This window comes from Colobus angolensis, unplaced genomic scaffold, assembly GCF_000951035.1.
Source record: "Colobus angolensis palliatus isolate OR3802 unplaced genomic scaffold, Cang.pa_1.0 Scaffold681, whole genome shotgun sequence".
Classification (NCBI taxonomy): domain Eukaryota; kingdom Metazoa; phylum Chordata; class Mammalia; order Primates; family Cercopithecidae; genus Colobus; species Colobus angolensis.
In genome coordinates this window covers 395,348-411,773 of record NW_012120499.1, presented here as the reverse complement: position 1 = coordinate 411,773, position 16,426 = coordinate 395,348, and the positions used below count along the sequence as shown (strand labels likewise).

At 36.3% G+C, this 16,426-nt stretch overlaps 1 pseudogene across 1 annotated transcript; it reads left to right on the top strand.

The window, feature by feature from the left end:
* Positions 1-15,456: 15,456 nt before the first annotated feature.
* LOC105500752 lies at positions 15,457-16,018 on the top strand (annotated as a pseudogene). Its single transcript, XR_001000072.1, has one exon. The product of XR_001000072.1 is annotated as a 40S ribosomal protein S10 pseudogene (transcript).
* The last annotated feature ends 408 nt before the right edge of the window (positions 16,019-16,426 follow it).

The following is a 16,426-nucleotide window of genomic DNA, read 5'->3' as shown; positions in this document are numbered from 1 at the left end:
ATTTGGATATACATCCCCTCCAAATCTCGTGTGGAAATATAATCCCCGATGTTGGAGGTTGGGCCTAGGGGGAGGTGTTTGGGTAATGAGGATAGATCCTTCGTGTATGTCTTGGTACCATCCCCTTGGTGATAAGTGAATTCTCACTCTTTCAGTTCATCTGAGAGCTAGTTGTTTAAAAGAGCCTGACCTCCTGGTCATTCTTTCTTTCTCCCTCTCTCTCCATGTGATATACCTGTTTCCCCTTCATCTTCCACCATAAGTAGAAGCTTCCTGAGACCTAACCAGAAGCCAAACATATGCTGGTGTTATGATTGTACAGCCTTAAGAACCATGAGCCAAATAAACCTCTTTTCTTTATAAATTGTCCAGTGTCAACTATTCCTTTATAGCAACACAAAATAGACTAATACAATATGTATACAGTTCAATATATATTCATAAAGTAAAAATATCTAACTAATCACCACCCAGATCAAGAAACAGAACAATTGGATATATATTTCTTTCTTTTTAGTAACCTGCTTGAAATTTTCTTGCCTTCCTGAATCTGTGGATTGATTTTCAAAAGTTCTGGAAGGTTCTCAGATTTTGTCTTTTAGTATTGTCTCTGCTCCATTTTTACCCTCTTTTTTTTCTCCTAGAACTTCAGTCACAGGTTATGATGAATCTTCTCATTCTGCCCTCCATATCTTTCAGCCTCTTGCTTCATATTATTGATGTGTTAATATTACTAGGCTGCATTTTGGAAAACTTCTTCAGATCTAGCTTCCTATTCACTAATTGTCTCTGCAGGTTTGTTTAATTCACATATACAAAGTTTTTCATTGCTATAATACTGTAGCCATTCCTTATCCATGAGGAATATGTTCCAAGACCCCCAGTGGATGCCTGAAACTGTGAATAGCAATGATTCCTGCATATACAGTGTTTTCTCCTATGCATACGTAACTATGATAAAGTTTAATTTATAAATTAGGCAAAGTAATAAACAGCAATAACTACTGATAAAATGAAACAATTATTAACATATACCAAAATAAGAGTTATTTGAATGTAGTCTCTCTCTCTCTCAAAATGTCTTATTGTATGTATTTTCAGATTGCAGTTGACTGCAGGTAACTGAAACCACAGAAAGTGAAACTGTGGATAAGGGGAGACTCTGCATTTTACATTTCCAGAACATCAGTTTGGTTCTTTTGCAAATCTGCTTCTATTGCCACATCTTAGTTCTTAAATCATTTTAAAACATTTAAATATATATGACTGATAATTCTGATGTCTAAAGTCTTTGCAAGTCTGATTCTACCATGTTATTTTTTATGTCCTTTGTTCTTGATGCTTTATTCCTTCCTGTCTGGAAAGTTTTCTTGTAAGTTTTTCAGTTTTCCTTTTTTCATTTTATAATTTGAAGTTCTTGACTCATAATGTATTGCCCTCTTCTTCTGTTCTTTTGTTGCTCATTTCCCACAATGCCATCCTCCCACATAGGGTCAGGGGCCTAGGTGCACTGATGGGAGGGGTAGGTGCTATGCTCATTGTATTCACTGGTGGTGAGGAAGCACAACATAGACTGGCCCAGGTCATGTTTGGAAATGACCTTCCAGGACCTTTGTTAATCCTGGGTCACTGAGTAGGTCTGAAGTTGCTCATTTTTCTTGAAACCCTATCAGTGAGAATTATTTGAAACTGAGATGAATAAGTTTGTCTAAATAGTCCTTACATTGCCACAGGCAAGCATGCTACCTCCAGCAGCAACCTCAGGAGATGCAAAGAGCCTTTTCATCCTTTATTCCTAGGAAAGGAAGCCCAAAGCCAGTCCTGTCAACTGTGCAGAGGGAGCCTGGCTCTAGTCCTGACAACTCTGGGCATGTTTGTTTCCAATCCACTGTGGGAGTCAGAGTCCCAGCCTTGTCTCACTACTCAGTGCTCAATGAAGCTCTGACTGGTGCAGTAGAGAGAGGGGCTGCTTGGGGCTGGGCAGAGTGAGGAAAAGCAGTGCCAGGGGCCTCAAATCTGAAGTGGCCTCAAATTGGGACTTGGCAAGACCCAGTGTTCCTTCTTTTTCTTATACTGTGAAGGAGTCCACACAGAACCAGGATGGGAGCCTCTTCAGCTGTCCCTCAGATTACTGAAAAGCCTAGACCTATGGGAAGTCTTAAAGGAATTCTCAGACCCTGTCTCTGTCACCCAAGCGTTTTGAGATGACCACCACTCTCCATGGACTGGACCAGGACTTGGACCCAGAAGGTCAGCCCTGTGTCTTCCCCACCTCTCCATCTTCAACATGGCAAGCCCTAAACAGGGATCATTTGTATTAAGCACGACCTCTGAAGTCACCCTGTCTTGGAGCCCAAACCTACAGCACTGCTTGACCTAGGAAATATTTTACAGATTTCTGTCACATGGGGGAGTTTACTTGTCTTTATTTCAAGAGATTAAAAAAGTTCAAATACATATATATGTACAGACACAGACACACTCAGAGAGTTGTTGCTGGCTCTCCCCACTGTGCCTCCCCAAGAATGGTAGAGACTACTCAGGAGACAAGAAGCTGATCTCACCCATGGAAATTTCAGACATTAGGGAGCAGGGAGTCGCTGCTCAGAGATGATAAATTCTATGCAAGAACTTCTGTAGGATAAGGAATATGTACAATTGATTAGGTTGGTGAAAACGCAATTGTGGTTTTTGCCATTACTTTCAATGACAAGAACCACAATTAATTTTGCACTAGCCTAATAAAATGAGAGAAGGCTTTATTGGCAAAATGAGAAAATAATTTTCTTGAGAAAATGCTTTGCTTTAGAAAATATATGGAGGAGTTGAGACAATTAGAAATGCAGGTATTTATGCCACAATGCAAGGTGATGGGGGAGGCATTTAGCTCCTTGGAGCATTAGCAAGGAAGCTGGTATAGCTGGAGTGAGTAAGCTAATGGAGAGCAGTGGGAAAAGAATCCAGAGAAATTATGAAAATTCACATCATGTAGGGTCCAATAGGCCATTGTAAAAAATTTGACCATTACCTGTAGGAAATGCATGGATTTGAACACAGTAGTTACATGACCTACCTGACTTATATTTTCAAAGGTTCACTCAGGCTGCGGCATTGAGAACAGACTGTAGAGTGCAGAAGGACCTCTCAGGAGCTCACTGCAATAGTATAGGAGACACATAATGGTGACAAGGATTGTAGACATTTTTTAAATGTTTTTAATGTTAAGAACAGATAAAAGCAATAACAGTATATTCAGTCATTCAGATGATACTTAAATCTTTGTCAGCATAGCTTAACAATCATAATGACTAAGATTTAGATTCTAAGATCAGGCATTCTTGGGTTTACTGTCTCGATCATTGTGTGACCTTGAACAAGATAACTGACTTCTATGTATCTTGGTTTTCACATTCCTGAAATTGGGATGCTACGTTAGAGTTTTGTGAATCTGCCTTTTCAATTCTGGTCTGTCCTTTAAGTTCTAGTTCTATATTCCTAAAATTCTTATTGACTCCTGAAACATTTTACGCCACAAAAGTTGAAGATCTAGATGTGCAAATTTAAAAAGCACATACTATGAAAAATAGTGGAAAAGATATACCTAATATCCTAACAGAAAAGAAACATGAAATAGAAAAACAATATTGTTTGGACTACAAGAAAGCCAAGAAAGTGACATGATTAAATAAATCCTTCCACATTTGGTGATGGAGAAGCTGCAGATATAGATTGGTAATAAGATTATTATTTTGCCAGGGAAATTAAAAGGAGAGTGATAGGAAAGCTTGAAACAAACTTTTTTTTTCACCATAGTATATAGGAGGAGAAAAAAATACTTGGTGAAGGAGAAATTGAAGTGATCAAAGAAATAAAACAAGAAACAAGATATATTACAGAGAACAAGGAAGAGATGTTTGGAAAGAGTAAATAAGTAAATGTATTGAGTGATTTGGAATCATTAGTAAGTGTGGGAAACAAAAGGCCTCGCATTTAATGATTTTCCAGAAAATATTTTTTATAAAAGAGAAGCGTGGGAAAAAAGAAATTTGACTGTAAGAAAATAATTATTAGAGGAGAAGGCTTACATGTGATATAGGAGGGCTGTTGGTTTAAATTACAGAATATAAACAGCAAATGGTGATTATAATTTGAATTTTCGTAAGAATTACCAAATTTAACTACCTTGATAATAATAAATAACCATTCACATGGGGGAATAAGGCTAAAGTTTTAAGAATGCGAATTAGAAAAGCTTTTTGAGGGCTTCCACCGACTTCCTTCATCTTCTTTTTTGCTTTTCAAACTCAGGCATACCCTAGTCAGCCTCATTTCATGCATCATCAGGGACTGCCTTGAGGTTAGAGGTCTTATGGGAAACAAAGGCTGTCAGTATAAGGAAGAGTGGTCTGCACCGCACCACCTTGGCTTGTACTAAAGAAGGCAACAGTACCACAGAGGGACCAGTAAAGACATGGAAATTAAGTACCAAGCAATGAACCTGACAGAGGGTTCTCATGGAGCACATTGAAGAGACACATCTGCCATGTAAAAGACTGGATGTGCCTACATAATAATCATGTCTCTTGCATGGGGAAGAGTAATAAAACTTATGTACATTAATATGTATTTAAGGTCGCCCTGGATGCCTCCTTTTGTAAAAGGAGTGAGATTGATGGCTTCCTTAAATTCTAGCACCAAGGCAAATAAGTCAATAAATAAGGATGTCCTATTTATCAAAATCTAAATTTGGGTACTTCTCTTCACCAAAATGGATCTTCTTTAGTACTCCCCATATTAATAAGTGTTGGTAGTTATTATTCAAAACCCGGGAGTCATTTCTGACATCTTGACAGTGGCATTACAATGGGTTTTCATTACAGTTTCTGAAGATATGTGAGTGTGACTGAATTCCCATCGAAGTGCTTTTAAAAAATATGTAATGGAGGAGTTTCAATAGGGTTGCAAAAAGGGTTACATAACTGTCTTACATAACTATAAATTTTGTTTTATATTGCCATGTTGCATTTTATTCATAAAGATAGGGAACTGACTGCATTGTTCCTTCAGGGACTTTGTGTTAATTGGAACGAATTTGAGGTACCTAGGACAAGCCTCAAAGAAGATATGAAGCCATCTCTTAGCTGAAGTCAATCTGTGTCTGTTTTCTCAACTAAAAGTTCTTGTACTGCTTGATATCCATACCTTTTTAGTGGTGAGGGAAGCCTCATTATTTTAGTGGATAACTATAAGAAAGTCTCAATTCTTCAAAGGAAAGATAGCTGGAAGTGGCAACAGTTCTGATATGGAATTTGAACACCCATCAACCACATTTTCCCATCCATGTAACCCACTGCTCTATTGACTGCTGGATCAGTGAGTAAAACAAATTTCTGGCAATGATGTCACCCAAGTAGCTGGACTATAATCTCTATTAGAGTAGAGATATTGTCTATTATGTTGATAATTGTATCTCTACTACCTATTAGAGTGTCTTGCAATAGTTGTATTTCATAAATATTTTCAAGAAATGAATAGATTCCCATCTCAGCGTCATTACCCAATCCCATTCTTATTGTTCACTAAATAATAGTTAATATATGGTAAGCATATGTACTGTATTTATCTTGTTCTAAAAGCAACCACTAGATTTCTAGGTGAGAGGCAGACTTACTATTATGTATAGCAATAACCACATTGGTCTTCTACACTCCTTTCTCCCCTTTCATTGTAGTGCCATGAGAGCCAGATACCAACCTTCACGTGCAAAAAAGGGATTTTTACATTGCAGGGGAGGAACCATGATATTATGACTCTGGAAACTTACATAGGAACTACCACTTCCCTCCCAGTAAAAGGAGAGGAACTGCTTTCTAAAATCTCACCATGCTTTGGAATGGGAATGTTTGCTCTGAGTTTCATTGCCTTTTGAAATGTAAACACAGTTCTAGGGATACCTATGTCTAAATCTCTCTGTAGGTTTCCTACTATCTCAATTTTGCTATTCAATCATCCTTTAACTTCTATAAATTACCTTTTAACTCGGGTTTCAGTTTTCTTTGTTCAGAAAGTCCTGTCCTGACTATGCAGAAACATAAACATATTTAAATTGCTTCCTGAGGGTTTACATATTGCAGCTCCACACTGTGTTCCCTACCACACTATCTTATTTTCTCACCTGGACTGCTGTAATGGCCTTCTTCCCACCTTCTCTTGGCCCCTGTTGATCCTCTCTCCACTCAGCATCCAGAATGTGATCTTCCACATGAAAACCAGATTATGTCATACTCTGAGTAGAGTACAGATTATGAACCATCTGATTCAGTTTTTTTGTTCCACTTGCCCCTTAGCATTGGCAACCTCCTATAGTCCCCTACTTGAGTAGTCACAGTGTTCTGGGCTCATAATGCCATCATCGCTCATTTCCTAACACCACTTTTGTTTTAGCTTCCCCTTGAGGTGAGGACCAGTATTCTGCATTGCCTCCCTTGTTGCTCTTGTTGAGAGACACAGCAGTTTTAGCTCCTAGTTTTCCTGCCAGATCCATGAAAGCTTTGCATTTCTCAGAGGCTTCCTGGAGGGACCACGAAGATGAGAGTCACTGACATGTGGAACAAATGTTAACAAATGAGAGACAGGAGATCACTCAGATCCAGTAGATAAATTGATTCCTGCTCTTATTCCAGAGAGTACTACAGACTCAATGATCCCATATAGCTTCTTGGGAAAGTCCTAAGTGACCAGGGAACTAGAAGTGTTTTATTATATAACCAGAGCCAGCTCACTTATAGACACCTTAAACTGGCTTTATCTGTTTTCCTTCCTTACTTATGCTTTTCCTTCCGTCTTGCTTCTTTTAGATTGTAATCCCCAAAAAACATTGATAAATAAGATTCTTTCAGGCTCTAAGAAATTCAGACTATTAATACACTGACCATTGAAACATTTAATTGTTTCTTATTTTAATGAGCACAAACACTGGGATCTTTCACGTGACACTGTAATCATGTAATGCCTGGTATCTGCTACTCATTTTGAGTCATCTTTCTCCTTGTTCTTAAAAGTCTGGGTTCTCTGATTTTTTTCTGTTTTCTGTTATTTTTTCTTTTTATTTTCCTTTTTTTGTTTTTGAGACTGAGTCTCCCTCTGTCGCCCAGGCTGGAGTGCAGTGGTGCAATCTCCGGTCACTGCAAGCTCCGCCTCCCAGGTTCACACCATTCTCCTGCCTCAGCCTCCTGAGTAGCTGGGACTACAGGCGCCCGCCACCACACCCGGCTAATTTTTTGTATTTTTAGTAGAGACGGGGTTTCACCATGTTAGCGAGGATAGTCTCGATCTCCTGACCTCGTGATCCGTCCATCTCGGCCTCCCAAAGTGCTGGGATTACAGGCGTGAGCCATTGCTCCTGGCCTTCTTTTCTTTTCTTTATTTTTTTTTTTACTATTTCAAGTTGTTTCAAACCTCAGAACCTTTATAGCAATTTCTGTGCACTGCTTACCTGACTTTGCCACTCCTCCCTCTATAATTTATGTTCATTCTTCAGCTTTCAGCTTAAATTTCACTTGTTGAGGGTTTCCTTTATCGTCTATGTCGACATAAAATTTCCTTGATATACTATCATATTATTCTGTACATATCATTCACAAATCTCCATCTAATTCTAAATAAATAATCTGTGAAACAAATATTTTTCTGTTTAATGTCTGGTACCCAACTCACTCACCCATCTGTAAACTCTATGAAGGAAGATATAATATCTTTTTTTTTTCCATTTTCAGTAGTAAACCCAGTGTTCACCAAAGTCTAACAAGTAGTATACATTCCATGAATATTTATTAAGTGAACAAGTGAGTAAATAACTCAAAACTAAAACTAAAAACTAAAAATATCTTCTTCATATTTTAAAAGTGATGTGACTTAACAAATTATTTAATGACAATAGTGCTTGAAGTGTTATGTAGCAAAAAAAAAAGCACAAGAAAATAGACCTCTGTAAGAACTGTGGCATAACTTAGAGAAAGTGTCTGTTTAAAGGTCTGTTAATGCTTCAATAATACGGCCCGAGGGGATATTACTCTACTGGTTTTATTATTTCCTAATTAGAAAATGAAGCTTTTCTTTCCAAATTCATTAAAGCAAGACAGATTTATGTATCTTAGATGAGTTTGTGAAACACATACATGCAAAGTCATGTACCACATAATGATGTTTCAGTCAATAATGGACCACATATACAATGGTGGTCTCAACATTATAACATCATAGTTTCACTGGGCCCTTTTTACGTTTAAATATGTTTAGATACACAAATGCTTACCATTGTGTTACAATTTCCTGTAGTATTCAGTACGTAATATGTTGCACAGGTTTGTAGCCTAGCAGCAATGGGCTGCACCAAATAGCATAGGTGTGTATTAGGCTACACCATGTAGGTTTGTACTAGTCAACTCGTGTGATGTTTGCACAATGACAAAATTGCCTAATGATGCATTTCTCAAAATATAGCCATATCATTAAATGATGCATGACTGTATTTAAAATATATCTTGACTTTTCGCTCATGTGCCAAATCTGAAATGTTTATTCATACAATTATAGTTTGAAAAAATAGTGAGTGTATTACACACAAGAGTTAGGAAATAATTTTTCAGGTTAGCAACAAATTTTGCTTGGATTTTCTCCATAAATTTTCAGAAAGAAACATACAATTGCCGGGCGCGGTGGCTCAAGCCTGTAATCCCAGCACTTTGGGAGGCCGAGACTGGCCGATCACGAGGTCAGGAGATCGAGACCATCCTGGCTAACATGGTGAAACCCCGTCTCTACTAAAAATACAAAAAACTAGCCGGGCGAGGTGGTGGGCGCCTGTAGTCCCAGCTACTCAGGAGGCTGAGGCAGGAGAATGGCATAAACCTGGGAGGCGGAGCTTGCAGTGAGCTGAGATCTGGCCATCGCACTCCAGCCTGGGTGACAGCCGTCTCAAAAAAAAAAAAAAAAAAAGAAACATACAATAAAGAACATCAGTGATTATAGGAAGGGAGACTGAATATCTGAGAAAAAAAGTGATTTGTAAAAAATCAATATTTTGGCTCCTGTTTTCAATTTTGATTTTATTTTTGATAGGCCAGTTTTCACTTTGTCACCTGGATGAGAATACTGGGATAACTTGGTGGGGAAAATATTGCTGTAGATGTTTTAAAAAGTGATGTGATCAATATACAATAGAAAAACAGTATGGTGGGTAGAATTTTAAAATGGTCACCAATCACCCTCACCCTTTTATAATCCCCTCTCGTGAAATGTGGACAGAACCTGTGAAAATACTGTGGTATCACTATCAGGCTTATATATTTGCAGATGTAATCAATGTACCAAATCAGTTGATTTGGGATCAATAAAAAGGGGTTTCGGATATTAACCTTCGTGATTCTGACCTAATCAGATAAGCCTGTTAAGCAGATGGGCTGCTTTTGTTTTTATCCATTTGTCCAGCTAATCTGAGAAGAGAGAAGCAAACAGTCGTATTGCAAACAACCTACACAGAGAGGTGGCTTCTAGTTGCTGAGTGAAGTCTCCAGCCGAGGGCTAGCAATAAAACAAGGACCTCAGTCATACAACCACAAGGAACTAACTGAACCTGAAAGAGGACATAGGGCCTCAGATGAAAATTGTATCCCCAGCTAGCTAAAACATTGATTACAGCCTTGAGAGTTCTGAGACAGAAAGAGTTGTTTCCAATTAAGATGTGTCTAAATTCCTAACTCATGGAGACTATAAGATAATAAATGTATGTTGCTTTTACTTCCTATATCTATAGTGGTGTGCAGCAGTATAAAGTAATATAGGTAGCATAGTCTATTTTCTTTTATCTTTTACTTTTTTCCTAACAAGCAAGCAATATTTTAAGTATTTCAAGTTAATTAACATCTTATGCCCTGGGTATATACTTTGCATCTCAGAAAATATAGTAGGCAATGGCAAAAGCCAGCTGAAGAATGGAGAAAGTATTCTGTAGATTTCTTCCTCGATGCCATGAGTACAGTTTATTGTTCTTATTTGCCACTTTATTTAAGAACATTTTCTGAGAATCTATGACGTATCAAGTGGTAAGCGGAGAATTGGGGGAAAAATTTAAAGTCATGGTCATTATCCTCAATAATCTTAAAGTTCAATAGAAAAAGATGGAAAAATTAACCTGGGTTGCAGAAAGACTTGCAGATTAGCTTGAGAAACTCTTTAACAACCTACATCATTCAGTGAAATTGAACACTCAAGGGATTAAGTATTTTAAAAGAGGAAACAATCCTCCATTGTTTGTATTATAAAAATTATATAGAAATATTAAATTGGCCCATCATTCCATCTCCCAAGTCTCCTTTTCAATGTCACACATCCTCAAAAATCTGAGATTTTCCTCTCAGGATGAGTATAATTGGTGATTAATATGGTGTTAACTGTTCATCTTCATTCATGACTTGGCTGCTGAATGCTATGTTTTAGGAGCCTGGACTGTTCTCATAGGAAATAGTCTTGGAGATAGAGATGCATCTTAAAGCATCACATGAGTACCCTCAGAAGGTCCACCCACAAGAAAAAGCCAATCATTTCACTGTGGCTAAGCAGAAGCAAACCTACTTCTAACTAGTTCATTCTTGTGCAGGCTATTCCATCAGCTAGTCAGAGGATTATCTTTCAGAGTTGGTTCACCCAATATGCAATCAGCAGTAGTAGGAGTTTAATGATTGTTTAGACAGTACAAGGAGTTAATTCGTATTACTGAATATCCTTGAGGCTATCTCTTGCTGTACCATCAAGCTATCTCAGATTTATTGTACACCAAAACATTCTCGCTGTATACATTAAACCTAGTCCATGTGATTTTAATTCCTTTAATTTCTTAATACATGCTATTTATAACAGTATTTTTTGGAAATGATCCCACACAGTAGAAATCCATGTTTTTCTCATTTCTTCATGATGTCTGGCAGAGGTGGTTAAAAAAGAAATGGAGTTATACAGGCCTGTCACTATCCTATGGAGACATCAACTTTCAGTGAGAAAGTACTCCCTTTTGTAATTAGCTTTAAAGTAGATAGCTCACTTATGCAAAAGAGAAAAAAAAAACTTATCTGAGATCATATCCCACCACTCATCAGGTTCAGTGCTTGTGTAGCAAAAGAAATGTAGGTCAGATTTTAGGACATACCTGCACTAGTCTTGGAAGCCCCAGACAGAGGAGAAACCAAAAACACTTCATAGAGAAGATGGTATTTTAGTTTAGTCAAGAAAGTTAAGTAGTAATTTGGATGACGGAAATAGAAAACCCGTGGTCTAGAAAAAGGAAAAAGAAGTCCAAATGTTTGGACGTTTGAGAGAGTTAATTACATTCTTAAACTTGGGAAAATGTTAGTTGACTCTGGCTAGAACAGATGGTTTTTCTGGGGTAATGGTAAGATAGGAAGTAAGATGCATGTGGCAGGGTCATAGCTCATGCAAATCTGTCACTTGGAATATATATATATATATATATATGTGTATATATATCAGTAAATATACAGATATTCTGGATAGTAATACAATGATGCTAATTTGCATATATAATCGGAGTATCTCTTGTGGTACAGTGAGAAGGAACACTAAGGAAGGAAGGAACTCCAAGTACTAATTTCAACAATCAAAGTGGACAATTTTTAATAGAACATGTTTACGGTTACACTAATTGTTGATGCCTGAATCCCAAAGAGAAGAATTATGATATGAAACATAAAAAAACACTAAGCTAGGCACGTATAGAATTAGCAGACTCAGCATCACTGGCACTGGCAACAACAGCATGTCATAATCCTTTTCAAGATTATGAGCCTTAAGAGGAAATATCCCAACATGGAGGGAGAAAAGTGGAATATGTTAGATACCATGTGGGAACTGATGGGAGTATGTTCAAGAGAACAAGGGAAGTGTGATTTGGGGACTCTGGGAAGCAGTTATCAGAGATAGATCCCTATGAGAAAGCTGAGATCTAGTCAAAGAAATTCTAGTTTGTAACTGTGGTCTCGATTGCACCTGCAAATCACTTTGGCCAGGGGAAACACATGCCTGATTTGGACCAGAAAGTTCTTCAGAATCTCCAAGTATTTCATATTAGCTGTAATATATTCCATGTAGTGGAGATTCTTCAGATGATGTATAAATAATATATTCCTTTTTAGGTTTTTCAAATCAAAATACGAGGACTTTATAAAGGAATATTAAGGAGATGGGATAAGATTTTGTGTCAAGGTCATGATGTTAATAGAAACTGTATTCCTATAGAATATGAGCAAATTTATTATGAGCTCTTTTATGCCATTTATTGATAATTTTGTTTAGTATTAGATGTTGAACAGAATAGAAATACAGCTAGTTTTCCTGTGGCAGATGTAATAGGTCATGTCCTTAGTCTTAGGAAAAATGATGCATTTCCTCAAGACTGACATTCCTTGTTGAATTATACGGTACAGGTTTCCAGCCTACGTATATCACCGTCATCAAAGTTGCATACTAAATTACAGAGTTCTGCTTCACAAACCAGTATGAGTGAATTAGATGTGCTGGGGATAATTACACAAAATCCTATTTTAAACAATCCCCTCAAGTAATTTTTTTCATAAGCATAAGTTTTGAACCATAGAGCTAAGCTAAAAATTCCATGCAAGTTGGAGAGGGAATGTCATGTCTCTCAGGTTTACTAGTATTTCTCTAAATACTAGCATATGCTGTCTATTAAAACATATTTGTTCAGGGAATTTGTACAATCAATAGAACAAGAAAAGTAAGTGATATAATTTTGCCTAAACTATTTCCAAATATACAGAGTAAGAATTGGAAGACCCGCAGATATACAAATGCACAAATTCATTTCTTCATACCAACTTTGTCTTTTTCAAGGTCACTGCTGTATCTTCCTAGTTACAAAAGAAAAACTTTGAAATGGCAACAAGATAATGTTGCCTTTTAGAAAGTTGGCAAAACTTAAAATGAAACAGTTTTTAGTGAGTTTGTGAGAAAACCCTTCTTTCTTACATGGTTATTCCAAAGGGCAATCTGGAAATATTAATCAAAAGTGAAAAAATGCATTTCCTTCGAATTACTTGTTCCATTTATGGAAATTAGACATAATTGAACAAGTATGGAAAGGTGTAGATACAAGGATGTCCAGTGCGTAATTGCCCATAATAGGAAAAAAATCTGAAATAACCTAAATTCCTAATAAGTGTATATTAGAGAAATGGATAATGATACATTCATAATTCTGAAAAGTTTAGAGTTATTACAAAAATAATAGATTGTATTCTGATATAGATATATATAGATATTCTGATATAGATAATAACTATTCATTTTTTGGTAAAAATTTTACTGACTGGTGTATATAGCATAACACAATGTACAAAATATATATTTCAAATATTTACAGAAAATACCTGAAAACCTATAATAAAGCTGTTAATAACAGTTATTTCTATTGAATGTGATTACTAGTGACCAAGATAGGTACATTTACATTTTACTACTTTTATAATTATTTGATTTTTTATCCTGAGGCATTTATTACTTTTGTAATAGCAAATTAATACGTTCTTTTGATTATGTATACCAATATGTACAGGAACCCAAACATTTTACCATAGATAGCTTTCAGATGTGGAAAGAGATTTATAATAAAAATAATTCCCCATATAACATTGTGAAAAAAGGTAAAAAAAAAAAAAAAAAAACAGCATTTTTCCTGTGTCTAAGATGTAAGTATGTGAATATATGTAGTGGTATAGAAAACTGTTGATAAATATATGCAAAATATTAATAGCAATTTATTTTGGGTAACGGGATGTCAGTAATTTTCACTTTGTTTATATTTCTTTTGACTCCTAAATCTATGAAGATAAATTAATGGGACATTCTCACTTTGTTTCAAATAATTGATTTAAAGTATTTGTATATTTATAATACTCTTCACTTCTAAATTGATCTAGTCTATTTTCATAAGAACAAAAAATTCAGCTGCTGTTCTATTTTAAAATTCTAGCTCTAGTTAGATGAATATTAAATTTACTTCAATTAACACTTAAGTTATTAATTGAAATCCAGTTAAATTTACTTGTTATTTTTAGAAATTAAATATATTTTATATAATTTATATCCTAAATTAATATTAACAAAAATGCATAACATTTTCTATTACTCTTTTAATATTATTTGTCAATTAGATTTAATTCTGTCATAATCATTAAAAGTTAAAGCATTTTAGTATTCTAATAGGATTTTGTTTCAAGCCAATGCTGAAATGCACAGTTGATTCTCTCACTGGTTTTCTCATCATTCGGTGGGTCAAATAGTTAACTAGAATAGAATCACTCTTAATTGCTATCATCTGTCAGTAGTTCACCCACCCACATTTTCCAAGGCTACTGTCAGATTCTTGAATTAAAAGAGAACACCAGTGACTAATCAATTATTGTTTAAGCAGCCATCAAATATTCTAAGATACGAAGAAGCAAGTAATTTGGAAACAAAATTAAAAAGAATCACAATATGTTATTGCTCATATAAAATAATTTTCATAGGGCTAACACTTAGAATACAAGTATGTGATTAGTGATATTGATCATACTAATTTCAATAAAAAGTGTTGTTGGTCTTTTAATATATATATATAGTTATTTTATTTTCTAAACCAAAAATGTTCATGCACATAAAAAATCAGTTATCTTTTCTTTAGTTGTTTTACAAAACCATGAATGAAAAATCTTTGGGCAATGTTTTAGAACCTTGTCAAAATGTAGAGCTGGCTCTTTTCTTCAGTATCATACTTTGAAACCTTTAACTGCAAAAATACGCAACTTTCAAGAACTAAGCGAAGACCAATCCAAGGTTTTCTCCTGTCTAGTTTTTGGTTTTCCAAGACAGTGCCAACAACACGGTATTCTTTAAAATATGTGACAATCTGGGATCCAAAGCCACTGTACTCACTCCTACAAAAAGGCAGAGGCTAAGATCTCATAACCAAGTTCTCAAAGTGTGACTGAACTTATGCTGCAAGGATGTGAATTCTTTTATGGCTACTCCATTGGAACATTCAATCATGATTCTCTCATACCATGCAAAGTATATACGAGAATGACATCCCTTCACAACCTTTGATCTCTTTCGCTTACTAGAAACTATGTGAGTCTGTTATCTCATGGAAACATTACAGATGAGGTGAGGATAAATTTTGTACAAAAATAATTATCCACACATATTAGAAAACATATTGTTATTTCCTTTAGACAATATATGTAATTTTTTCTCTTGGAATAGTTATACATATTTTAGAAGGGTTATTTTAAAGAGAAAAAAGGCTTTTATTTTCATGAATATGTTTTTGAAAGTATTAGGTTGGTGTAAAGTAATAGTGGTAATTAAAAGTAATGGCAGCCCCGGCCCCGCACCCTGCAGCCGCCGAGATGTTGTTGCCTAAGAACAACCGGATTGCCATTTACGAACTCCTTTTTAAGGAAGGAGTCATGGTGGCCAAAAAGGATGTCCACATGCCTAAGCACCCGGAGCTGGCAGACAAGAATGTGCCCAACCTTCAGGTCATGAAGGCCATGCAGTCTCTCAAGTCCCGAGGCTACGTGAAGGAACAGTTTGCCTGGAGACATTTCTACTGGTACCTTACCAATGAGGGTATCCAGTATCTCCGTGATTACCTTCATCTGCCCCCGGAGATTGTGCCTGCCACCCTACGCCGAAGCCGTCCAGAGACTGGCAGGCCTCGGCCTAAAGGTCTGGAGGGTGAGCGACCTGCGAGACTCACAAGAGGGGAAGCTGACAGAGATACCTACAGACGGAGTGCTGTGCCACCTGGTGCCGACAAGAAAGCCGAGGCTGGGGCTGGGTCAGCAACCGAATTCCAGTTTAGAGGCAGATTTGGTCGTGGACGTAGTCAGCCACCTCAGTAAAATTGAAAAGGATTATTTTGCATTGAATAAATTTACAGCCAAAAAACCTTAAAAAAAAAAAAAAAAAAGTAATGGCAAAAAACGCAATTACTTTTGCACCGACCTAATATATTCACTGTATGATGAGTATTAAGAAGCTCTTTAAGTACCATAAGTGGAGAATTGGTCAAGGATTCTTGATAACTGTTAGATATTTAACAAATTACATTTATTGAAAAACACAAAATAATAAATTCATTAACGTAGTCTATAATCATTCCAAATATATGTTGGCTATGCAAATGGCAGTTGGAAACAACATTGAGGCTGTAAAATGGTGTAGTTGTTGGTGTTGGCCCTTAGAATGTGATGGTTAAGAACATAGACAATAGAACCAGATTACCTGAGTTCAATTCCCAGGTCCATCATTTATAATCTGTGTAACCTTAGACAATTTGTTTAACCTC